Raw genomic sequence first — 27,581 nt, forward strand, 5'->3', positions numbered from 1 at the left:
CGCAGCGCGCCTACTCCACCTACTCAGGCGCGCATCGGACATTCTCCCATCTTGATTATGTTTTCATGCACAGGCAATGGCTGGAAGTAGGGGATGTAGCTGACTACAGAGCCAGGGGCATCTCTGACCACTCACCTTTGTATGTTAGAGTAGGGCGTGACAGAGCTGAGGATGCGGGGTACTGGCGACTCGCGGCCTGGGACCTCCAGAACGCAAAAATACTGAAAGATGTGAGGACAGACATAAAGATATACCTCGAGGACAATGTAAAAAATCACATTATGGGAGGCCCTGAAACCAGTCATGCGCGATAAGATTAGGCTTCGACTAGGGGAAGACAGACGGCGACTTCAGGCAGAGGTAGCAGCCCTGGAACAGTCTATTCTAAAATAGGAAGGCGAAAATCTAGCCCATAAGTCCGAAAACTCCCTGCGGCGGTTACTTGATGTTCAGAAGCAATATTGGGAATTGGTGACTAACGAAGCCAAGACCTAATCACAAGCGACCTACACAGATTGTATGACGTGGGGGATAAGTCAGGGAAATTACTGGCATGGCTCAGCAAGAAGGAGAGAGCAGAGAGGTGGATAGATGGCATAGCCCCGATGGGAGGTAATGCGGTCAAAACTGACGTAGAAATAGCGGAGGCTTTTGCTACCCACTATGAAACCTTATACAAAGCGCGCGACCTGGCGACTTACGAGGAGGCCCTTCAGTATCTGGACAACACCACCTTGCCGGTCCTTCCACCGGAAGACGTGGACACATTAGAAGCTGACATAACCTTAGAAGACATCACAACCGCTATTGCCAGACTCCGACCGGGTAAAACACCGGGCTCGAATGGATTCCCGGCAGAACTCTTTAAACGCACATCAGACCTGCTGACCCCCCACCTTCGGGGCCTCCTAGTAGACGCCCTTGAGATAGGAGAACTCCCTCCGGATCTTACTATGGCCACAATTATACCATTATACAAGGAGGGTAAGCCACGAACTGAATGTGCCTCCTACCGGCCGATATCTCTACTCAACACAGAAGTAAAAGTGCTGGTGACCATCCTAGCGGTTCGCTTGAGGGCGGTCATAACAGGTCTGGTACATATGGACCAGTCAGGTTTCCTACCTGACAGGGCAACGAAGCTAAATCTCCGCAGAACTCATAACTGGCTCCAGGAGGTAAAGGAGAGGGAAGACCCACACTGGTTCCTCTCCCTGGCGTTCGATGCGGTACATTGGCTCTTCCTGTTTGCAGTGCTCTGGAGATTTGGATTCGGTCCAAAGTTCACGGCGTGGATCAGACTACTCTATACCGGCCCAAGGGCTAGGGTGAGGGTTAATGGAACACTCTCACGAATATTTCCTATCCAGAGAGGTACAAGGCAAGGATGCCCCCTGTCCCCACTTCTCTTTACACTTGTAATAGAAGCCCTAGTGGACAGAGTCAAACACAATGCAAATATCCACGGCTTCACTGATGGGGCGACGACGCTCCCCCCCGAAAAGATTTCGCTTTACGCGGATGACGTCCTGCTCTATATAACAGAGCCCGAGACGACCGTACCGGAGCTCTTCCGAGAATTGGAACAATATGGGGAGATGGCGGGCCACAAAATAAATTGGCACAAATCAGTACTATACGACCCGAAGGGGAGAAATCAGTGGGGGAGTTTACCAGGGGAACTGACGACGACAGCAGAAGGGTTCCAGTACCTGGGGGTTTATATTACGACGAACATCCCTCTCTCGTTCCAAAAAAACGTGGAGCGTATCATCATGAACGTGGTGGCAGATATGGACCGTTGGAGACGGCTCCCTTTAACACTCCTGGGCAGGGCGGCCATGTATAAAATGGTTGTCCTACCGAAATTTCTATACGCCCTCCAAAACGAGTACTATCCGCTGCCAACTACGGTCTTCTCCAGGATCCATGCAGATTTGTGATCTTTCCTCTGGCTGGGGAAACAGGCGAGGGTGGCCCTGGCCACACTACAAAGACACCAGTACAACGGGGGAATCTCGCTTCCCAATTTGGAAGCCTACTATTGGGCGGAACATCTGACTCCAATCAATGATTGGCTCCATGCGGCAGCGGACCACCCGACATATTCCCTGGAAAGAGCTAAGCTGGCGCCCAGAAATATACTGCAGTATCTCTATGGGGATGCGAGGAGAGCCCACCTTCTCCCTGCTACATCCATAACGCCAAGGGCCTGGACGAAAGCTACAAAACGCATGGGGTGGGAACACAAACCTACAAGGCAGACACCACTGTGGTATTGTCGCTGGCTACATGAGTTACATAAAATACGTGGATTCCAGAGATGGGACGACATTGGCATTTCTACTATTGGAGATGTAATAGCCAAGGGGGAACTAAAGTCGTTCAGGGCCCTCCAAATGGAGTTCGGGTTGCACACCACGCAACATTTCAAATAGGTACAGCTGCGCCATGCCTGGCAGACCCAGAATATCTTGCTGCTTGATATTCCCGAGTATGCACCACTGGAGGGGAGACTGCTCCAGGAACACATGGTTGGACAGGCGGTGTCCCTCACATATAAAACACTGACGAACCATATGTTGGGTGACCTAACAAAACTTAGACAGGTATGGGAGGCGGAGGGAGGGGAGATGGAAGACCTGGACTGGGAGATAGTCTTGACACACCCCCGGGAAGTGGCCATCAAGTCCAGGCTCCGACTGATCCAATTTAACTTTCTCCACAGACCATACTTCGACAGGGTACGTCTATACAAAATGGGGAGAATAGAGGGACCAAGATGCCTTAGGTGCCGGCGGGAGGAGGGGGACTTCTTTCATACAGTATGGACCTGTTCTGTCATACAAAGGTACTGGTCGCAGATCTTTCAGGAACTTGAAGAAGTCCTCGGGGCCCCCATCCCTATAGACCCTAAATTGGCGCTGCTTAGTATGACGACCGAAGTAGACCTGACCCGCCCACTACTCATTTTCCTGGTCCTGGCATTAGTAGTTGCCAAGCGGGACATTGCAAAACATTGGGGAGCGCCAGAATCTTGTATGCAGAATCCGAATTAGGACTTTGGGACACAGTTACTAATATTACTGGGGAAGACGACGCCACGTACAGCGTTCCGCCTTCTCCCACATCGACTTACTACGAGCCTTCTGAGACACACGCAAGGTATCTATACGAGCAGTTTTGTGCGTAGATTTACCTAATATATGGATTACCATGGGTTACAGTGGTTTATATTACTAAACGCAGTATAAGACTTGAGTTCGTATAATAATAATGCATGGCAAGTTTAGAACTGATAGATATTTCCCATGATAATCTGGTACAACAGATGAGATATCTATAATTTTAATAATACAGACAGGTTTAGGTCGGTAAAATGGGATCAGCACAGCGATTCCATAACTAATAGTTGTGACGGAATCCACTCCCGTTTTTAGTTTTTAAGGATAAGATGATACACAATAGGTTGGCGATTGATTTGGAGGAGTCGGTAATGGATGAGGATTATGGTGCTCGATGGAAATGTTATGAAGACTGGAAATAATGGACAGGTATGATTCTGTTTCAGAATTTCTGAGCATACGACATAAGATACCTACATCCTCACCCAGGACGACAATTGGCCGGTGTTGTGTGGGGGTGTGTGGGCCTAGCCAGACACAGATGGCCGCTTGCGCAGGGGTGTTGACGCGCAGCGGCAGCCAGTGAACCACACACTCGTCCCAGTCGGAAGTGACGTGCCCGAGCGCACGCCTTCCTTTTATTGATCCCCGCAGGCCACGCCTGGCCTGCGGATGCATGGATGCGTGCGTGCGTCCACTAGAGTGCTAACCGCACTACATCTCTATCCAACTATGCACAAATTCGAAAATGTTCAAACCAAACTGTTCATAATGTCACAATAAGTTAGATCAGGCGCTCTGTACTTGCGTGTCCCTTTGATGACGGCTTCAGGGTCTCAGCTGACAGGCGTAGTCGTTGAGTCTTTGACTGGGGCGGGGATTGGGCCTCAGACTGCATCGGGGGGTGCGGCCTGGCCCTCGTTCCCCGCTGCGCGATGGATTCCGGATGGGGGTGGACATAACGGATGTTCCCCCTCCCGGCTCTGGCACCGGCCCTCGGGTGTCATGTATTGAGTTGCCCTCTTCTTCTTGTGTCGCTGCTCGGGGTGGCTCGTTGATTCCATCTATGGCTTCGGTGGTCGCGCTCGAGCTAGGAGGGACCATTTTGAACCATGAGGTGTTTCTCGAAACTTCTTCTCCCTCTCTGCTGGCAGTCACCATGGTTCCCTTTGTGTTGGTTACAGTCCACGGGCCTGGTTCATAGAACGTCTTAAACTTCCCCCCTGGGCGTCTGTTCCTGATGACAACCCGATCTCCTCGATGTAGTTGCTTTGGTGTCGCTCTGCGCCGGTGGCTCGCTCGCATGTTGTTCCTGCGTCGGCGTTCCTGAACCTCCCTCATGTCGTCCCTCACTGGTGTCGGTCCTGTGGAGGTGGGAAGGAGGTCTCTGCGTTGGCCTTGAAACATGAGGGACCACGGGCTCTTCTGAGTAGAGCAGTGGGGCGTTCCTCGATTTTCTCTCAGAAACTCGTGCAGTCTTTGCTCCGGGTCAGCTTCCTCTACCACTGCAATCCTGAACATTTTATTGAGAGTCCGCATGAACCTCTCCGCCTCCCCATTAGCTTGTGGCCATTGGGGGGTGATGCGCCGGTGGGTGATGCCTCTTGTTTTCAAGAATGTGGCAAATTCCGTTCCCTGGAATGGTGGTCCGTTGTCGCTTTTAATCTCGCCGGGGAATCAAAACAAGGAGAATATTTTTTCTAGCGCTGGCCCCACGTGGGTGAACGCCGTGGATGGCACTCTTTCCACAATGGGGTATTTGGAGTACGAGTCAATGACCACCAAAGTGTGGCCCTCTCCGGGGAAGCTTCCAAAGTCCACGCTGACTTTAGACCACGGGGTCGTGCATGCTTCTTCAGTGATTATGGGGACCGGCCTTTCAGGATCACTAGTCAACTGGCAGGACATGCAGTTCTTGACATACTCTTCCACGGTGTTTTCTAGTTCGGGGAACCACACCTTCTCGCGCATGCGCGCCTTCATTTTTGTGGCACCCTGGTGGCCCCCATGCGCGAGCTGGGTAGCTCGGTGTCTGAGGCGTGTAGGTATCACTAGGCATGTCCCTCTCATCAGTATGCCCTCTTCCGTGGCGCTGAGCTCATGACGGATGTACCAGAATTTCGTGAGGGCTTCCTTGTCCGAGGCTGTCCAGGTGTTGGGGGGATGCAAGTAGTCAGTCCACGATCCCTCTTGTACCGCTTGCAGTGACCTCATGTACGGGTTATCGTCCACTGTCGCCTCCTTAATTTCCTCGATGGTCATGCATTGGGGGCAGGATGTGAGTGCCACCCACTGGACATATTCTTCGCAGTCTCCATCAGCAGCTGCTGGCTCTTGGGGTAGTGGGTGACACGATAGGTAGTCGGCTGGGTTTTTGGCTCCCGGCCTGTATACCACTTCCATGTCGTATGTTTGCAGCTGGATCATCCACCTCTCAATGCGTGGCGGCGGATGGGGAGCGGTGCCCTTGAAGAGCGGCCCTAAGGGTTGACGATCGGTGACCATCACATTGATTGCCCTTGTAAATAAAGATGAAAGTGGCTGCAGGCCCACTTGATTGCTAGGGCCTCTCGCTCAACCTGTGCATATCTGGTCTCTGTCGGGGTTAACGCCTTGCTGGCAAAAGCCAGAGCCGTCCACTTTCCTGGTTCATGTTCTTGTGTCAGGACTGCTCCAAGGCCCACCGGGCTTGCGTCCACGATGACCTTGGTCCGCTTGGCGGGGTCAAAGTATGAGAGCGTTGCGTTTTCAAGGAGGGCGTCTTTTATGCCCTGAAATGCCTCGTGTTCCTTCGGGCCCCATGTCCAGGTGGCATCCGTCTGCGTTAGTGCTCGGGGGGGCTCGCTGCGGGTTGCCAGTCCCGGTATGAAGCGGCCACAGTACGTGGCCATCCCAAGGAAACTCCTCACCTCCGTTGGGGATTTCGGCGCTGGGGCGTCTTTGATAGATTTTGACTTCCGTGGATCAATTTGGACCCCGTCCTGGTTGAAAACATAACCAAAGAATTCGATTGACGATTGGAAAAATTGGCATTTGTCTTTATGGAGGGTTGCTCCATAAGTGCTTAGTCTTTTTAGCACATCCCGCAGTTGTTTATAGTGTTCGGATGCGGTGGCGGAATGGATGAGGATATCGTCGCTTACATTGATTACCCCCGGCAGTCCTGACAGCAGCTCCCTGATGGTATTCTGGAATACCTCCGCTGCCGAAGATATTCCAAAGTTGAGGCGTTTGTACCGCCGGAGGCCAAGGTGGGTACTGAACGTAGTGATGAAGCGGCTTTCCTCGGCAAGGGGCAGTTGGTGGTAGCCCGCATTGAGATCGATTTTCGAGAACCATCTCGATCCATTCACGTCGGCTATTATGTCGTCCATCGTGGGTGTTAGGTGTCTCTCCGTTCTGATTGCGGTGTTCGGCAGCCGCATATCGATGCATAGTCGGATCTCGCCAGGTTGCTTGGGTTTCTCGACTATGACCATGGGGGAAACCCAGGGGGTAGGTCCTGATACTTTTTCGATGACCCCCATGTTCTCCAGTTTTTCGAGTTCCTTTTCCACCAGCGGCCGCAGGTGGAATGGTATTCGCCGATGGCGTAGGGCTGTAGGGGTGACGGACTTGTCGATGTGGTGCTTAATGGGGTCGCATTTGATGCACCCCAGACCTTTAAATAGTTCAGGGAAACGCTCCAGTAATTCCTCTACCTGATGATTCCGGATACGGTTGGCAAAGGCGATCAACTTCAAGTCCTCCGCCGTGTGACTGCTCAACAGCGTGTCGGCTTCTCTGTCAATAATGTGTATCGTTGCGGTCACTTCAGCCTCGTCGGCTCGTATGGGAATGATGATTTTTCCCTTCAGAGGGAGGGGAGTGTCTGCTCCATAGGCGAAGATTCTAGTCTTGGAGCGTAGGACCTCCGGACGAGGACGTAGCTTGTTGAATTCCTGCAGCCCCATGACGTTGACGGTGGCGCCAGTGTCAATGACAACTTTTACCTCGTTCTCTCCCACCTGCACTACACACGTTGGCTGTGGTCGTCGTCTGAGTTTTAGCTCCCGAGCAAAAGAGACTACATACGCCTCCTCGTCTTCCGACTCTGACTCGACATAAGTTGTTGGCAGGAACTTGTCTGTTCTCTCCGGGGGTGGGTCTGTGAGTGATAGTTGGCGGACAGCTTTGGTAGGTGTCCAAGGTTTCTTGGAATTCCTGGGTTGGCTCTTTCTGCGACAGACTGACGCGAAATGATTGGGGATTCCGCAGTTCCCGCAGGTTTGACCTTGAGCGGGGCAGTCTTTGGGCTGCATGTGGTTCATGTCCGCAGTATCCACAGCGGCTTTGCGGTGCGTCTCTCCGGTATCCCTTCTTCACCTGGCCACGTGGTCGTGGGCGTACCGCGTCAGCGCGCTCAACCTTGATGGTTTCCGTTTTGGCGGGAGTTTTGTGTAAGGCTTGCTCCATGGCCGTTGCTCTGGCATCTGAGAGTTCATGTGCCCTGGCTAGGATGAGGATGTCTTCTAGCGAGATTCCTGGTTTTCGCAGGATATGGCCCCTCAGAGTCTTATCTCGGCATCCCTGGATAAGTTGACGTCGTATGGCTTTTGGCTGGTCTTCATCCGTGGAGCTAGCCAGCTCCCGAACTCGGGTGTGGAACTGGTCCATAGATTCACCCTCACGCTGACGGGCTTGCCCTAGCTTGAAGACTTCGAAGTCCACATTTAGTTGAGGGTCAAAATGGTTGTTCAGGGCGGTAACAGCGGCAGCGTACGTGGTCACCCCGGTCGGGTTGGGGAGGTGTTTGAAGAGCCTGAAGACCTCGTCTCCTGCGTAGTGGAGAAGCAGCGATCTTTTTACCGCGTCATCTGTCTCCCTTGTGACCACAGAGTAATTCTCGAGTCTTTCCAACCAGATTTTCCATCGGGGCGAGGCCGTAGATGGATCACTTGCCTCACTGAACGGCGGCAGCACCCCAGCGGCCGCATGCTGGAATGGGATGTTGATGATGGGGGCCACGGCGTCTCCGTCCCCCATGGTGGTGGTGCCCAGGGACTATTTAAGGTAAAGTCTTGATCACCCCAGCTCTCACGCGGGCTTGTGGCAAAGTGCGTACCTTGGCAGGGGCATCGCTCTGCTCGTCGTCCAGATCCACGTGCCACGTGGTCCGTGGGTGAAAGGTGGTCACTGTGGCATTAGGGACCTCCCATCAGGCAGGGGTCGACTGCAGGCTTCAGCAGGCTCCCACGTGTAGTTGTGGCGAGGCAGGATAGTGGATGGCCTTTCTTCGGGAGTTCCCCGTCGCCCCAAATCACCCCAAATGCGTGAGGAAGTGCAATGGGCGGCGTTCTCGCGTACTACGCGAGATGCGTGGTATTCGGCACCACGTGGGCCTCGTTGGAGCGCTCCGCTCAGCCTTCCGCGGCGGTCGCCTGGTACATGCACACGCTCTGTTCTTCACCCCCGAGGCAGGGCGGTGAGGGCGGACGGTCAGCGCCCTCCAGGAGGCAGGGGCAGGCAGGAAGGAGCGCGCCGGCTCCCGGGACGCAGGAGAGTGCGTCTGGACACACGCGGTATGCACCGCGGGGGCGAGCAGACTGCTCCGCTCGAGGTACGGTGTACGGGCGAGGGTTGGGCCCCCTCCGCTCGTCGCCAATGTTGTGTGGGGGTGTGTGGGCCTAGCCAGACACAGATGGCCGCTTGCGCAGGGGTGTTGACGCGCAGCGGCAGCCAGTGAACCACACACTCGTCCCAGTCGGAAGTGACGTGCCCAAGCGCACGCCTTCCTTTTATTGATCCCCGCAGGCCACGCCTGGCCTGCGGATGCATGGATGCGTGCGTGCGTCCACTAGAGTGCTAACCGCACTACAGCCGGGACGGAATTACAATCGGTCGGAAGGTAGGCTCTTTTGGTGACATTTTGATTATATGTCAACTAGTTAGGAGTGATTACGTTTTCTGATGTTTGCCCGAATACTCATATTGGTCTTATGAATTACAGGCCAGCTGATCTCGATTCCAGTATCTCAGGTATGCTACTCCTGGGGTATACACTGTAAGCCCTACAGATAGCATGAAGAATATGTCTCACTAAACTCACACTTTGGGGGTGCTTATCCTCTACCTTAAAAGGGGACTGAGGGACTATGTACACATATGCATAGATCTTGATGCAAAACATATGTGTGATGTTGTTACATCGCATTATATATATGTTTTACAGCCCTGATGAAGTCGCGGGTGAACTACCCAGGCAGCGACGAAACACGTGTTGGCAACAACTTTTTGAATAAAGAAAAGAAAATATGAATACAGAGATTGTTTACTGCTATTTTTTGTATATATATATATATATATATGAACAAAACGGAATAAGGGTTTATGTGTGCTAGGACATTGTAACAAAATTTGTACAGTTCTCATGTGGAGTACTGAATGATGAGGTCAAGGATGAGGACCCCCTCCCTAAGCACCATAACACACTAAATAGTATAGTACAGATACACCGATAATCAAGTGAGGCGCCACTATCACTAGACTATACTCATCCTCCCGAGAAAGAATATAGCAGCCATCGTTGCTGCTTTTTTATTTAATGCAACTAACAACCATAGACAAATCCAATAGTTCTGGCTTGTTACAAAAAAACCTGATGGCAGTGGTACACAACAGCCAGCACCTCCGTAAAAGGTTGCCACAAAGTTAACAAGATGAAGCGGATTTTCTCCAGCGGGTTCAATACCAAGCACTGTGCCATCCACAGTGCTAATCTATATGTAGAAAATCTTCATATAGCAAAACAATAATCTGAATGACAGAGCACAGCTCAAACACGTTATAAAGGGGACTCAAGTGGGTCCACAGCTCTGAGAACAATAGTAGCACAAGTCCAATTATATATGTAACAGAAATATTTTATTCATAAGTCTTCTCAAATGTTGACACGTAGAGACAGAAACAAGAACAGCCGACACGTGTTTTATCTTGGGACGACTTTTTCAAGGCTGTTTAACAGAAAAGTACATTTCATTCATAACTTTTTAATAATTATTCGCAAAAAACGTTTTTGTATGTAGAAAAATCTATTAAGATTCTAATAAAAACATGCCTGTAGAAGAAACAAGAAGGGGTAGAAAGGAAGGTCTTAAAAGTGTTGGTTAAAAAAGGGAAACGAAGGGAAAATGTTGGAAATATCCAGTGAATCACAAAGACACCCAAGTACACAAATTGAAGCTCCAAGTGAAAGAAAGAAAAAGTCAATTAAAATGAAAAATAGACCCAATCTCCATATAGTAAGCCAATCCCAAATCCAAGGATAATTGGTGAAGTGAAAAAATTCCAGAGAGAAACATATAAGTAAATACCTAAGTTGAGAATGTTATAAATATCATATGAGGCACTTCTAAGCTTTTCAAAGGGTATTCTGATGAGGTAGAATGGCTGCCGAGCTAGAATATGTTCTGCAAATACGTAGAATGTATACTAAAAATAAAATAAAGGCGAAAATCCACGAGTTATTCCTATACAATCTTCTTATATGTTTTACAACTAGCTCCTCAAAGTCCTGATTGATCTCGTCAAAACATAGATCCACATGACCTTTCATACCAGCTAAAAAATATATTTACTGGAAAGGTATATATGTGATGTAGTATAGTAAAAAAAAAAGAAATATATATATATATATAATGTAAGATACAATGAATGGTTTACCTCATGTGGGCTGCTTAGTAACAAGCCAAAACTTACTAAATCCAATAAAGAGTACTGGGCCCGCAGACCAATAACCAGCAGTAAGATGGAGCATCCGAAATATGAGACCCCTCACAGCGTAAGTACCAGCAGCTAAAGAGATCAGTATAGGGGATAGTAAATGTAAAGTATCAAAAGATGACTTAAATCACCTATCTCTAAAAACTAGCTATATAGAGAGGAGTATCTGTGGCCCAAGTAGTCGGTCAGAAATATTTTCTCTGTGTCGAGTGAACCTTCGTAGTAGTTATACGTAAGTAAAGAGTCCTGGAATGACAAGTAAGTAGAAACCAGAACATTGGTATGCAAACTATTGGACAACAGGTAGTGTGCTCTTGCACTTGCCCTAATCGTCAAACATCGAAAAGCCTGAAGAAGCCATCAGATACAGGGAACACTTACTCATAAATATTCAGAACGATCTTCTACTTCAATATTGGTGAGAGCGCCATGATAGCAAGCATAAACCACTTAGTAATGGTATGGTCAGAAAGCCTCCGGGTGTAGGCAGCTAAATGGAAAAACATTTAAATAGGCCATTAGGTCAGCGGTAGTATCGAGCATATAGAGTGCCTTGAACGCACCAGGTTGAACAAACAAACCAATGTTGAGACAAAACAAGAACAATACAAACTCATCATAGAAATAATGAGTAGATGTTACGTCCTCTGTAGTTGTGTCCCTCCGTGGACACCGTTCTGCCATTGCTTTCTTGATGTCCCTGTGCGGATACCGTACCAGCCGTGAGGTCATCAGCTGACAGTTGGCAGCTGATCACTGCTTTGACAAGTTACTCTATAGCTCCCCTGGAGCCTGTGTTGACGATTATAAATAAAGAACTTCTTCGCTTATTATCTGGTGTGTATCAGAGTTCTCTACAAAGTGGCGACGAGCACCAACACGAGAACTCAGCACTTAAGGAAATATACAAGGATACAGTCATAGAAGATACGCGATTTCAAGTACCTCGTGTCAGGTGAATTCCAAGATTTGCAAAGAATAAATTGATGTTGTTAACATCAGTGCACTTAAGGTCGGAGAACAGTCAAATATGTAATTAAGGTAAACACAGTAAACTCAAACGAGTAAAAATTCTGAAGAAAAAGAAACTTGATAAAATTTGGACATGCAGAAATGAACTTTGGCTAAAATACTTACTTGGAACTTGCAATCGAAATAAGAAGTAACAAGGAAAAATTATCGGAAAAAAACGTACTACAACAAAGAAACCAACAAGAATTTTCAGCGAGCCACAAGCCAAACTTCATCTAAAACTCTAAACAGCAAGTAAGCTTCGAGCAACACATTTCAAGGTAATATTAAAAAATTTGACACTTTCTCTTCAACTTTTAATATTGCTGGAATTACATTCTGACTGGAAAATACACTTGCTGAGGTACACAACTGCCTTAACGAACACTCACCAACTGCTGCCTTGAATTATTCTTCCTACGTCATCAGTCCATCTGTGTAAATGTCAGCGACAAAGACGGATGCCTCTAACGTCAAGCGGCCATCTTTAAAGTAATAAATCAGCAGTCCAGTTTACCTGCCTTGTACGTCAGCGCCATTTTAAAAAAAAATAAAGAAGGAAAAATAAACACTTCTCATCCACACAGCCGGAGCGTAATTAAGAAGCATCTTACTAGCAGAAGGGATCTTCAAGGATATATAAATAAAGAACTTCTTCGCCATTATCTGGTGTGTATCGGAGTTCTGTACAGTAGATCTCTGGTGGAACAGGTCACCCACTCCACCCCCATCGAGGAGCGAAAATCCTTAGTCACTTGGCAGAACTTTGCAGCAATCTCAGAGGTTGAGCTCCTCAAATGCATCCGCGAAATCAAACCCTCCAACCATTCTTCTGACCCCAAACCCAGTGGCATCGCCATTAATTTCTATACTGACACTCTCTCCTACTGGACCAGGTTAGTCAATCTCTTCCCCAGTCAAGGATCCCTCCCAATTGTCCTCAAAACTGGTCAGGTTTACCCCCTTCTAAAAAAACCCTCTGCAGATGCCAATGACCTCAATAACTTCTGCCCCATCACCAATCTCCCTTTTCTTTCAAAGATCACAGAAAAATGTGTTGTAAAACAACTCTCCCAACACATTATGGACAATAATCTCCTCAACATGTTCCAGTCTGGCTTTATTCAAAACTGCAGCACTGAAACAACACTTCTGCTAGTGATCGATGATGCGCTGCATATTCTCAATTCGGGGGTATTGTGCCTTCTGATTCTTCTTGACCTCGCTGAAGCTTTTGACACTGTTAATCACAACACCCTCCTTAACATTCTCCGACAGAGAATGGGCGTGGAAGGCACAGTACTCAAATGGTTTGCCTCTTTCCTCTCGGACAGATCCCAAATGATCAAGATTGCGAACAGTCTGTCGTCTCCACTGGTGGTTGGTCAAGGCGTACCTCAAGGTTCTATCCTTGCTCCCACTCTGTTCTCTACCTGGAATCATTAGGGAACCTTCTAAGCAAATCTGGAATCCTCTGCCATCTTTATGCGAATAATACCCAAATCTACCTCAAGGTGTCTTCCCCTCATGATCTCTCACTACTCAGCTCTACTCTCAACGCTATTCACAACTGGATGTTAGCTCACCAAGTCATTCACAATCCCTCCAAAACGGAATTCCTCCTCTTATCTATCTCTCTCTCTCCGCCTCCTGTTCAATCCTGGATGGATCAATCAAATCTACTCAACAGTAAACCCATCATTGTGGACTGCGCTAAATCCTTAGGTGTCATACTTGACAAAAGACTCAACCTAACCTCACACATTAATTCCATGGCCAAGAGCGCATGTTATCAGCTGCGCCTTTTATGGGGGATTCGCCGGTTCTGCCCGGAGAATGACCTAAAAACCTTGGTCCAATCGCTAGTTCTCTCTAGACTGGACTATTGTAATTCTCTTCTGACTTGGCCTTCCCAAATCTCACCTCTCCCCCCTCAAATCCGTCCTCCATTCAGCAGCTCGCTTCATTTCAGGGTCCAAACGAAGTGACCACATCACTCCTATCCTATCTTATCTTCTCTCCGATGGCTTCCCATCAAGGCTAGAGCTATCTACAAAACAGCGTGCATCACCCACAAAGCTTTGCACTCTTCCTTCCCTCGGTATCTGGCGAAGAAACTGAAATTGGCTGGAGGCTCAAGACCGTCTCGCAATGCGGAAAAGTTCCTGCTTGAGCCCCACCTCCATCAAAAGGGAAAAATTGATGGCACAATCGTTCTCAGGTAATGCTGTGAGAATCTGGAACTCGCTTCCTCCTTCGCTCCGCTCCGTGCCATCACCTCCATCCAGATCTTCAAAGCGGACCTCAAATCTCTTTAATTCCAAAGACACTTTCAGAACGAATTCCCTCCTTCTCAGTAAATTCGTCACTTATATTTATATTTTTGTTTGTACATCCTGTGCTTGCTGCGGTTAATATTGTGTTTTTTTTACCTGCGTTGTTTTGATTCTATGGCCTGCTATTTTTCGCCAGGAAGTGCTTTAGTCATTGTAAAATTTGTAATATATATTCATATTTTTGCTTGTACAGTCTGCGCTTGCTGTGCTTGAGATTGTGTGCCTTTTTCCTGCGTCGCTTTGATTCTATGGCATGCTATTTTTGTTTGTTCCATTCCTGTAACCGTTCTCTCATGTAACGTAACTGGTTCTATTGTAAAGCGCTCTGACACTTTCGGGTAAAGTCCGCGCTTTATAAAAATGCATTAACCCTTTCCGTGCACGTGACGGAACCACTCCATCACGAGCTACGGACGCGCTGTGCTGGTGACGGAATGGTTCCTTCACGACCCGGCCGCCGCGCCTGCGTGGCATCAATTCCGCGCCTGCGCGGCGCGTTCAATGAAGCGGGCGGGGCCGTGACGGAACTACTCCGTCACAAGCATATCGCGCCCGTGGCTTGTGACGGAGTGGTTCCGTCACGAGCATGGCGGCGCCGCGCGCTCCCCCCTAGCGCCGCCGTGGAATTACAGCCACGGCCAAGGGGTTAAAAAAATAAAATAAAATAAATAAAAACAAACACCAGTAATCAGACACCAGGGACATTACCTGGTATTCCACAAACACACACACGGTGAATGGGATTATATGGAATTGTTTGACTATGGCGATGACGTTCATTGTCTCTATTTTGTTCTTCATAAATAACAACAACAAAAACAACAACAAAAAACATAAGATCCACTAAAAATATTATTAAACACACACACATGGTTGGGCGCTTTGCGGACACCTCACCTCTCCTTATGCACCGGTCAGTGGGGGCTGCAGGGCCTGGGGTAGAGGGAGCACACCCAGGGCCCGGCCCCCCTGAGTCCGATACCGAGGGCCCGGCTGCCTGTGAGGAGTGGGGCCCGGTGTGTTATTCCCCCGAACGAACAGGACATGGCGTCTCACAGTTGCGCAGGCGCAGCACCGCGCGTCACAGCTGCGCATGTGCGGAGCAAAGACACTACTCCCTATCGCAGAACAATCAAAAAGTGTTGGGCCCTTACACTGACTGCAGACTGTGAACAGCCCTGGACAGAGGACGCTCAGCCACACTGCGCTTGCGCAGAGGAGAGACACCCCCTCATAGAGGAGCCGAACCGAGGAGCTTTGCACTTCAATATATCTCAGCGCGTGCTGTATCTTCAATGTGTCCCTGCTCGGACCCCGTCCCACCTGCACTGGCACTGACATGGAGCCCTTTACTGCGCTCCGGGCCTGGGCTGCGCTCCGTGCTGTGAACTACATAAAGGAATATTTCTTGCAAAGACTTCTGATGTTCGATTGTGAACAGTATGTTTGTCCTTAGCGCATGCGCAGTTGTTAAGCCGAAGCCTATTTTACCCACACTGTCGGAAGCGCTGTCTATACCCGGCGCATGCGCAGTTGTTCATCCAAGACATAAGCCTTTCCTGAACTCGGGCTCCGTGGCAGGAGTTACTTCTGTCCTCGGCGCATGCGCAGTTGTTCATCCAAGACCTAAGCCCTTCCTGAACTCGCGCTCCGCGGCGGGAGGCAGTGTCTGCCCTCGGCGCATGCGCAGTTGTTTATCCGAGGCCCTCTTTCACCCCGACCCCAGCAGGGCCCACGGGACCCACAAGAAACCCCAGGTGAGGTCAAGAGATACCAAGATTGTCTGCTGCTGGAGGGTCTCGAGCCTGCTCTCCGGGATTCATTTGTTCTTGTTGTTTTTGTATTGAAGGATGATTATTTTGTATCAAAAATGCTCGTTGGCCCTCAGTGGTGGAATTGGGTCACTCTTTTGAAGGCCTCAGCAAACGGTGACATTTTGTCTGTGTGATGAGAAGATCGACTTGAATTCCGTTTGTGGCTTTCACCGGAGTAAAGGGGGGCAGCCCCGTCAATTGAAAGTGAAAGAACACACTCCCAGGCAGCACAGACTGCGCCTCAATGTACCTGGGCCTGCAGAGCATCATCTGATGAGGCTAAAACTCCCCCAAATATGTCTCAACCTCACTAGGGCCTCAGTAACCAGGCAGCGGTCAGCCGATGCCCATCAGGTAAACAAGTATTGGCATCGCCAGTACGTCTCGCCTTTGGGACCTTAAAGTGTTTATTTATCCAGCACAATATCCTTGGTGCAACAACATCAACTGTTGCATGGCTAAACACTTATAAGGTCCCAAAGGCAAGACCTATTGGCTATGCCGATGCTTGTTTTCATTGGTTCCCTTTTGTGCCTTTTTAGAGATGCATGCTTCTATTTCGTCTTCTTGTCTAACTACTCCCGCCTTTTGTTGATCTAGATCACGGGTACTCACATTTTCCCGGGGGCCGCAAAGTTTGGTCTATGGTGTGACCGAGGGCCGCACTGATGCCAGCGGGGGTGTTAAGTCTGGGTAGGGGAAACCCGAGTAGGACCCTAAGGTCATCAGAGGATCTTCTTATGCTACAGGGCAGAATAAAAAGAGCAAAATGGGGAGGAAGGCCCTTCAAGCACTTGGGTCCTAAAATGGGGAACACACTACCCAGGAAAATGCGCATGATAACCAACGAATTAGCATTCAGGAAAAGACTCAAAACATTGCTCTTTCCCAAAAAACTCCAGATCTGAGGCAACTTGACTTAGTCCACCGTAGTTATGTTTCTCTTAGCGCTGGGAAGCCTAAGGGCAGCTATGCACCTTACAAATACATAAACAACGGATCTGAGCCTCTTGTCACAATGCATTTAAGAATAAACAGACTCACGAAAGAAATGTTGCAAAAATGTAACTGACTCACTCAGTAACCAAGAATGACTCAGTGAGCAGTAAATGAAAGTATGCACATAAAAAGCAAGTTACATTGCTATATTGTTTAGACAAAGAAGGTTCAAAACAATATTACACTTAGCCATGATTAGAATGTGAAGCATGATAATACAAAACAATATGTAGTTTGAGGTTACAATTGAATTCTTGACATCCTTCATTTAATTAATTCTGGCCTGAGAGGTCCTGACAGTCTGGGGAAGGAGGGCGTCCATGTTTTTTGCAGGGGGGTAGTGGGGGGAGGGCTCAAGTTTTATTACACTACTGACCTGCACAGAAACTTAATACACAAAACGTTGTGACTCAGCTCTTGTTATGTGCCTCTCAGAGAGCCCTCAAACTTGGAAATTAATTATCTGCTAACTGCAGGAACATGAGTTATCCACAGAGCACTGTCAGGGAAAGCCATAAGCAGCAGCTAACTTAAAGAAACCCTTCTAATCCCATTCAAGAGTGAGAGGACTGAATGTAGCCGATCCAATCTCAATCCAAAAGACTTTATTCAGATAGCAACGTATCCATAAAAGTAACAAATGTACAGGATAAAAACCATTAGAAAAATAAATCGATAGCGCTCCATTGCCTGGTGCTCCACTCGCTGTTTGACATCCCTCCCCGTCGTAGCAGGAAACCTCGACCTCCACAGGCCGAATCAGTGGCACACCGAGCTGACTATGATCCCAGGGTATCGATTTGAGAAAGAGCCACCGTCACTGATCCTGTCACATTTTGTGACGTTGTTGCCCGTTTCTCTGAGGAGGAGTGGAAGGTTTTACAGCTCTGGCAGAAAGATCTTTACAGGAAAGTGATGAAGGAAATCCATCAAGTCTTGATTGCTTTTGGTCGTTTGATTGTGACCTCTGTCTTTTCCTTAAAACCAAAAAAAAAGCAAGGCCTGTGTCCTCAAGACATTCAAGACTTATACGAAGGAGACAGAGGTAACCCTTTTTCAGTTTGTCATACAAGTAAAAATATACCAGTCCTGGTTTGCCCTTGCTAGCCCACGATCCTCCTGCATCAGACACAGCCCGTGGGGGCTGCACCGACTATCTTCCCGCAACAGAACAGCCCGTGGGGGCTGCACCGATCATCCATTGAGTAGGGGACTCCATTACCCAGAGTCCCCTAGTGATGCCTGAAGCGAGCGTCATCTCTTAGCGCCAGGAGGCGCGTCATAACCGGAACAGGGATCCCGCGGCGTGGGATGCGCCAGGGCCAGGGGCGGGCCCATCCGCGCCCTTTTTAGCCTGGATAAGACTGTACTGGGCCATCCCCTTGAAATCACATCCAGTGGTGCCGAGTGCCTCCTCTGTCTGGTAAGAGAACGAACTTGAGAGAGATTTCAGGCTTATGGCTAATGGAACAACGTGCAATAACTTTTTTCGCTGAAGAATCATCTTACGGGACTTGTTGCTACCGTATAGGCAAGTTTCAATATGTTCATGCACCCATCGAGGGAAGACTGTTTTGAATTCTTAATGATCTTGTGCATGTATTGTTTTGTACCCGTTAATGGTAAACTGTGCTAGATAGATACTTGGTACTTGATCCATACTTGGCGTTTAGGAATCCATATTTGTATGTGAAAGACACTACTAGCACCTAAGAGCTTGTCGTGCACATTTAAGCACTCCCTTACCCCCTGCGCAGATTCACTACTAGCGTTAAACGTATACCAACAATGGGCAAAAGGAAAGCAGCGGAAGCTATCACAGGTAGGAAAAAAATCCCAATGACACAGAAGCTGCCAAAATCATCAGCTGAGAATTGCACGCTTGCAGCCATTGATAACCTAATTGAAGAAGTAGAGAAGATGTTGTTTAATGGTAAGGAGCCTAGCCATAAAGGAAGTAATAAAATCTTTTCATACTATGGCAAAAAGGATAAAACCATAAGTGGAAATACCAACAGCCATATAGTTACAGTCCATCAGAGCAATGGAAAGGCCCACCCCCTTGTAACATTAGTTCCTAACCCCCAAGAAAAAGGGATTAACATAAATAAAACTAATACCAATAGTGATGAAATATTAGACAACCTAGATAATGGTGTTGGTTCTCATGATGCAATCATAACCATTGAGTGCTCTTACAAATACTCAGTGTTAGTAGAAAATTCAGAAACAACGATAGGGCCTTATTCGGGGGGATCAATTACATAGCAGAATGCTGCCCAAACCATCCCCCCCATATGCCCAGGTGCAAACTCACGCCATTGACACACGCAGCTTGTTGTTAGCACTGTCCAATAAATTAAGTACTGTTGAGGAGGAGGTCAGAGCGATTAAAAATATGATAGAAGCTCTTACCAGCAATCTCTGTATATGTGATAAGGGTCTAGCTTATACGCCTGATGTGACTAAACCTGTAGAGATAAGGATGAAAAATATTACTACTGGATCTGATAGGCCCAAAGAGCAAACAGAAAGAGCAGAAAATTCCCAAACTGATAACCTCCATGGGCGGCAAAACACAGGTTATACCCGTAGCCTAAGACCAAACCTAGGACATCCGGTGACCACCCTACGGGAATGACATATAGCACACAGAGGGCAGCAAATCCCCCCGCACAAGAAAAGCCCCCTGGGTAGTCTACCACCCGCAAGCTTACGAAAGGGGGACAGGGAATGGGGGAACAGAGGGAGAAAAGAAGCACCTCAACAAGCACCAGACACGGAACCGCCGCGCCAGCCCCATGTGGGTTTTCCTTCTCATAACGTTTTTCTTACAAACGTTCCTAGATTGAAACCAGGAACCAGGGAGGATGGGGACTCCCTGGTTAACAAGGTTATACATTGGATAAGGACTAAGCGCCTCTGCCTTTCTGTTATCAAATCTGACTTAAAGAGCGCCGAACGGCTACAGCAAGAAGGAGGGGGCTTAGATGATATTAGGGTAACATTGTATTCAAAAGTTATAGCTGATAACTTAATAACCTTGAACCTAAGGGCTCACTCATTATTCAATTCTAACATTTCCATTCGGCAAAATAAAGCCTGACCATCTACCACATTGCTGCGACTGCGCTGTACCAGCGCTGTGTTATTTTAAGCTTTCCTCGTTTGGTATTTCAGTTACTGCTTGCTTTAGAAATTACCCCTGTTTTTAAAATCCGCTATTTGCAGCTAGCGCCCCGCTCCCCTTACCGCATTTAAAACGTGCACCTCTGTGCCTCAAAAGCACCACCACTTTGGTGGGTCCGAGTTCCTGGGCTCCTTTTCACGCGCCATTTTGGATTGGGGATTGTTTGTTCGGCGACGGCCGCCATTTTGGACTGGTCGCGCGCGCCAAGGGCTCACTGGAGAGCCTATTTAAGGCGGTCCTTCGAGGGGCGTCGCTCCTGACCATCTACCACATTGCTGCGACTGCGCTGTACCAGCGCTGTGTTATTTTAAGCTTTCCTCGTTTGGTATTTCAGTTACTGCTTGCTTTAGAAATTACCCCTGTTTTTAAAATCCGCTATTTGCAGCTAGCGCCCCGCTCCCCTTACCGCATTTAAAACGTGCACCTCTGTGCCTCAAAAGCACCACCACTTTGGTGGGTCCGGGTTCCTGGGCTCCTTTTCACGCGCCATTTTGGATTGGGGATTGTTTGTTCGGCGACGGCCGCCATTTTGGACTGGTCGCGCGCGCCAAGGGCTCACTGGAGAGCCTATTTAAAGTCGCTCCCCACGCGCAGCGGGACGCGCAGGTGGACGCCTTCGCTTAGCCTGAGTCGTGCCGGAGTCCTGCCCGTCAGCGTTCCGGAGGCGGCAGGGCGGCGTAGGACTCTGGTCGGGCGAGGATGATCCACTATTCTTCGGCGACGCTCCGCGCCTTGCGCACTTCATCTTGCCTGTGTCGCTCAGTCTTCCCTGGTCGGTACAAGGGTAAGCGACACTGTCCGGCCTGCGGCTGGTCGCCCACGAGGACGCTGGGCTCCGCCCCTATGGGGGCCGAGGTGCATGCAAAGCATCTGTGTCTGTTACTCAATACAAGGTCGCTAGGAAGACATGCCCTGCACATCTATGATCTTTTGGTCAGGGATAATCCTCTTTGTCTACTCCTGACCGAAACTTGGCTAGGAGAGGCGTCCAACCCGGACATCTTCACTGCGATCCCTCCAACCTATAACATCTTTCGCCAAGACAGAGCAAAGGGCAGGGGGGGCGGAGTCGCGGTGGTGGTTAGGAAGAACGTTTCTTGCTCTGTTCTTCCCGTGAATTCCATTGGGGGCTCTGAATCCCTCGCTTTTATGCTTAAACTGTCTCCGGGCCAAGCGCTCAAGGGTCTGTTAGTTTACAGGCCTCCTGGTCCGGTGGGCTCCTTTTGGGGGGACTTACAGACAGCCATCTCGGAGCTGGCGCTGTCTGCACAGCACTGTTTGCTGGCAGGCGATTTCAATTTTCATCTAGATATCACGGACGATTCGGATGGGGCAAAATTGCTGGATATTACATCACCGCTCGGTCTGGCACCGTTTGTGTCGGGGCCTACACATGAGAAAGGGCATACCCTTGATCAAGTGTTTTCCTCTGTCCCTATTGTCGACATTGAAACGCGGCCTGTGCTCTGGTCGGACCATAAGCTGATTGGGTTCTCTGTGTTAGAGAAGGGACGGTCTGACATCTGCGCCCCCTTGGTGCCCAGATCGGCCTCGAGAGCATTACATAGAGTGACGCCAGCCATGCTAGAGCAGGCGCTCACGGAACATCCTTGCTCTCTCTCGGGAGATCCGGAAAGAGACACGGAGGCCTTGCAGCAATGGCTGACTGAGAGGTTGGATGACCTTGCTCCTAGGGTAACCCCTCGGTCCTCGGTGAAACGGCAATCTGCGCCCTGGTTCACAGAGGCGCTACGTATGGCTCGCAGCCTATGCAAGGTTGCTGAGCGGGCCTGGCGCCATCAATATGATGGGGAGGCCAAACTTGCCTACCGGTCGGCGGTGAAGGCCTATCATCGCGATATTCTTGTTGCCAAGCGGGAATACCTCGCCAGGAGGATTGAGGCATCAGCGAACTCCTGCAAGGAGATCTTCACGATTGTGAAGGAGTTCACGTCTCCCTCCTCTTATTTACCCCCGCCTGTGTCACCCGATGCGTGGGCGCGTGATCTTGCCACCTTTTTCACCGACAAGATTAAGGCTATTCAGGCCTCCTTTTCGGAGAGCACGGCGGAGGCTTGTTGTGATCTTGGGGCAGGACTTGGAACACCGGCCACGCCTGTGGCTATCCTGGAGGACTTTCCATCTGTCTCCAGTGACATGTCCCGGACTCTGTTAGCCAGTCTTAAATCTGGATCCCCACTCGACCCCTGCCCCGCCAAATTTTTGGCTGGGATGGCGGCAGTGGTGAATCCCCTGGTCAACCCGATCCTCAATGCCTCCTTGAGCGAGGGGAGTGTCCCACGCTCCTGGAAGAGGGCGATGGTGATCCCCCTCCTGAAAAAGCCTGGTCTTGATGCCGAGGTCTTGGCCAATTACAGGCCAATTTCACTTCTCCCGGCCTTGGCCAAGATCACTGAGAAACATGTTCATGGCGTCTTGTCGAACTTCTTGGAGTCTAACAATCTGCTCCACCCATCCCAATCCGGCTTCCGTCCGAATTTCAGTACGGAAACAGCGCTGGTGGAGGTCTCTGAGATCATCAGGGAGACCTTGGATGGGGGTGGCAAGGCCATGTTAGTCATGTTGGACCTGTCGGCGGCTTTCAACACCGTCCCCCATCAGGCGCTGCTCGCCAGGCTTTATGACATCGGCCTAAGGGGGACGGTGCTCAGATGGTTTACATCTTTCCTGGAGGGCCGCCGCCAGACGGTCTGGGTATCCCAGAGCTCAGCCGAGATGCCGCCATTGGGTGTTGGGGTTCCACAGGGCTCTGTGTTGAGCCCGACATTATTTAACATCTTTATGTCCCCTCTGGCGGCTGTGGTTGAGGCTTACGGAGCCCAGATCGTGTCCTACGCCGATGACACACAACTCCTCTTCACTTGTGAAAAAGATCAGACATTTGATGGGGAGAGAATCCGGGACTGCTTGGACAGGGTCTTCAGCTGGTTTCAGCTAAATTGTCTGAAGGCCAACTCCAGCAAGTCGGAGGTTCTATTCTTTGGCTGTGCCTCCGATCCCGAGTGGCGGCAGTGGTGGCCGGCCGCCATGTGTCCTCCGGCACAATCATCCTTGGTTGCCAAGAACCTGGGTGTTAAGCTCGACATTAAACTTTCTCTGAGAGCGCACATCCTTGGCCTGTCCGGCACCTGCTTCGGTATCCTCAGAATGCTCCGCAAGTTTCTTCCCTTACTGTCTGCGGAGCACAGACGGATTACGGTGCAGGCGCTCATCGGATCTAGGCTTGATTATGCCAATGCCCTTTTTCTAGGCCTTCCGGATTACTTAGTCCAGCGTCTGCAGGTGGCACAGAACTCGGCAGCCCGGGCAATCTTCGGTCTGCACAGACGAGCACGGGCTTCTGTGTTGCTGCAGACGCTCCACTGGCTTCCAATTCGGAAGCGGATTGTTTTCAAATCTATGACCCTGATGCACAAGGCTTTATTTGGCTCAGGCGCTGGATATCTGAAAAAAAGATTAGTTTTCTATCGCCCGGCTCGCTCACTGCGTTCAGAATCCCTTTTCACTGCTGTGGTTCCACGCGTGAGAAAGGCACGCACTGGGGGGCGCTCTTTCAGCCTCAAGGCCTCCCAGTTGTGGAATTCGCTTCCATTGGCACTGCGTAGCACCCCCAACCTGCTTCAATTTAGGAAGAATTTGAAGACGTGGCTTTTTAATCTCTCTGCTTAGGTGGTTTTCTTTTTTCTTCTCTTTCGGGCTCTGTTTTTACTTGTTATGTTGATCTTACACTGTAAGTTGCCTGTGGAAAGCGCCGGGACACTCTTTTAGAGTAGCCGAGCGCTATAAAAATGCACTTTAACATAACATAACATAGAATGAGCTGTGGTTCCCCCCTAAACTCTACTGTGACCAAAATTAACCCTGGAGCCCCTGGAACCACCCTGATTCCCCAAAGCGGTCTCGAAGCAGTAGAGTGACTAAATTCATCTACTGACCAGACACCAACAAGTCTAGGGACACAGCGTCTTTGTTGGGGAACTCACGAGACAACAAGTTTGAACAGGGAAATTGCTTATGATGATTATGATGTTAAGGGCGGACCCATCTTTGGTTCGAACCAAGGATCAAACTTAGTTCCGGATAGTGGGCTAACTAGAGAAGAGATTAGTGCCCCCAATATAAATGGTGTTAAATTATTGTCCTGGAACATCGCTGGTTTAACAAAACAACACCTGGAATCTGACTGGCAAGACTATATAGATAAATATGACCTATGCCTCTTCCAAGAGACCTGGGCATTGGAACCCCTATATAAGGTGGGATATCGAACATTCAGTATCGAGGCAATTCAACCAAAAAAAGGCAGACCCTCAGACGGGCTCTTAATATGGGCTAAAAACCAAGTAAACGCCAAAATAGTTGTCCAGTTCAGATGATATCCAGGGTGTATGTTTAAAGTTCTCCAACACATCTATGATCTCTCTCCTTAACATATGCATAAGACCAAGAGATCATTCGAAAGAATCACCATTAATTATACAACTAGGAGGGATTATTGATTCTATTTCAAATAATAACTTCATTGTAATTGATGGCAATTTTAATTGTTGTTCTGAACCACTAAAGGGCATGGAAACCATACTGGAAGAAGAAGAAGACCTTGCATTGGGCATCCCATTACTCAGCTCTGAAAGACCAGCGCGGTGCACCGCTTCAGCCCTGCAGATCTTTAACTTAACAGTAGAAAAAGGGCTACGGGCTTGGAATGGGAGATGTCCCTCTGATTTTGAGCGCACAAACACTTTTCTGAGGAGCCAATCGTCTTCAGCTATAGATTATATCATGTTAAGCGCTGCGCACTCGGCATACGTGACTTATTTTAGAGTAGCGGCTAGGAGGGAAAGTGACCACCTCCCCCTAGATGAGGCTTGCAGGTATCACTGCCTATGTTGTGCAACAATAGAAGGGCAGTTAGATGGCCAATCATTTTAGGGAAACTTGAACCCCTTACTTCCATTTATAATATTTTTAGTGACCTTCTATCTTCTTTTCTTTTTAACGAGAATATAAATCCAATCCCAATTACCCAAACCCACGTAGCATTATTGGAAAAAATTGAACCTCATCTTACTAGAGCAGTGATGGGTAAAACCTCTTCAAAGGATAAGCTGATTCCGGTCAATCCCTGGTCTAATGAATTATGCAGAGAAGCAAAGAAGAACCTAATCAAGGCCTTGGAGTTGAAAGAACCAATTAAAATTAGGCAAGAAAGGAAAATATACAATAAGATTCTTAAACAAGAACGTAGAAATTGAGAGGACTCTGGTTGGGAAGGCTTGCTAGCTGCTGCAAGGGCAGGAGATAAATCACTTTTTTGGCAGATTGTTGCAAACGGCAATAGGTCGAGCAAGCCAGCCCAGGACTACCATCTAGATCCTAAACCATGGTTCAAACACTTTGCACATATATATGCATGCCCGGGTTCCCCTCCAAGCAAGAACTTATGCATAATTAAAGAGCTGACAATGTCCAAGGAGCTTGAACCACTATATTTTAGTATCTTAGGTACTAAGTATGCTATAGCCGCCATTAAGCCGACCAAAGCTCCAGCCCCAGATATTATCCCGGGAGACCTCTTTAGACATGACCCAGAGGTATGGGCACTGTATATCAACTTACTGTGCAATGCAATTAGCAGAGGGCAGCCTATCCCTATATCATGGAAGGACGCGGAGATCGTCCCTATATACGAAAAGGGCAGTAGGGACGATCCCGCTAATTATAGACCTATCAGCTTGATAGACATTACCCAAAAGGTCTATTCAAAGCAGATACTGGACAGGCTACACAACTGGCTAGTTGACAACAACATATTATCCCCATGCCAGGCAGGATTCAGAAAAAGAATCAGCACCATAGATCAGGTGTTTAGGCTGCTAACCATTGCCTGGAAGTATACTAAAATAAGATCCGGCAATTTGTATATGGCCTTTATTGACCTAAACGCAGCTTTCGATTCAATTCCTTAGATCTGCTGTGGATAAATTTGCTAAATCAAGGGGTCCCAAAAAACATACTGGTGGGTCTCATAAAATTACATAAAGATAATTTTGCAAAAGTGTGCTGGGGTATGGGTGGGGAGTTGACAGAGGAGATACCGGTGAGGAGAGAGTCCGCCAGATCTGTGTCCTGGCGCCTACCCTGTTTCTCCTCTATGTTAATGATATGGTGGATTTCATATTGGACACAAACCACGATTCCCCAAAGTTAGGTGGCTCTCATGTATGTGCTCTGACATTTGCGGATGATACCATCCTCCTCTCACAGACCCCAGTGGGACTGCAAAGTCTTCTGAATAAGTTGGTGGTGTACTGTAAACAAAAAGGATTGGAAATAAACCCATCAAAAACAAAATACATGTCCATCAGGCCACACAAAAGTTTTAAGAAAAAGATGATGCAACAGTTTGTTTATTCAATTCCCTTTCTAGTCTTTCCGCGCTATAAAGTGCGTACCATGCTGTCTTTAAAACTTTTTTGTCCATTGTTACAGCTGTGTTCGAATTGGCAAACAGTCTACCAAGGTTAACGCTTTCCAGACTCTTGACTACCCCAGGAAGCCATGGAATATCCATCCCTTTCTCACAGCGAAGCCTCAGGATTCTTCATTATGGATAGCCAAAATAGTGTGGGGCGGGCCCTTATGATGTCTTCAATGTATCCAAATTTCAGTTCGCCTTGACATATGTACAGAGGGGTGGAGATTGGCGCGCCAAGAGTTTTCTACAAAATCTATTTTCCTCTGATTGGACGCAAAAGCATTTGGCAACACTCCATACCTCTGCCCCATAGGTAGCTATTGGTACACACTGGATCTTAAAAATCTTTAAAAAGGCTGGAATTGTCCTCAATCTTTTAGGGCGGAGGAGACTGAGGATTGAGTTATAATCCCTCGACAACTTACTTTTACAATATGCCAAGTGTTCACACCAGGTGCCGGTTCGCAGCGAAGACCATTCCCAGATAAGGTAAAGTAGCAGTGCAAGTTAATTTTTGGTCACCCACAGAGATAAAATTTAAAGGACATATCCTTGGCCCACAAGGCATTATAAAAGATTTTTTTAAAATTTGTGCATAATTCTAAGCCGGATATAAAATCTGTGAAACCTCAAACTAAAGTGCGTAGTGCATTTGGTGTGCGACCAATTAAAACCGCATCATCTGTGTATAAAAGCACTGGGAGAGGTTTGCCTTGAATTCTGGGAATATCATTAGTTAGTGTGATCAGTGATTTATGTAAATTGTTTATATATATGATAACTAGAAAAGGAGCCAGAACACACCCCTGTCTGACCCCTCTGTTTACACTGTAAGTGGAAACTTCT

General features: G+C 48.5%; 1 protein-coding gene across 1 annotated transcript in view; it reads right to left on the minus strand.

The window, feature by feature from the left end:
- LOC147666012 (uncharacterized) overlaps positions 1-15,276 on the minus strand; it is a 59,631-nt gene extending 44,355 nt beyond the window's left edge. The window contains exon 1 of the mRNA XM_086949324.1: positions 15,131-15,276. The gene's annotated coding sequence lies outside the window, so the exon portion shown is untranslated. The remainder of the gene's footprint in view (positions 1-15,130) is intronic.
- Between the last annotated feature and the right edge of the window lie 12,305 nt (positions 15,277-27,581).

This window comes from Lissotriton vulgaris, unplaced genomic scaffold, assembly GCF_964263255.1.
Source record: "Lissotriton vulgaris unplaced genomic scaffold, aLisVul1.2 SCAFFOLD_1209, whole genome shotgun sequence".
Lineage (NCBI taxonomy): Eukaryota > Metazoa > Chordata > Amphibia > Caudata > Salamandridae > Lissotriton > Lissotriton vulgaris.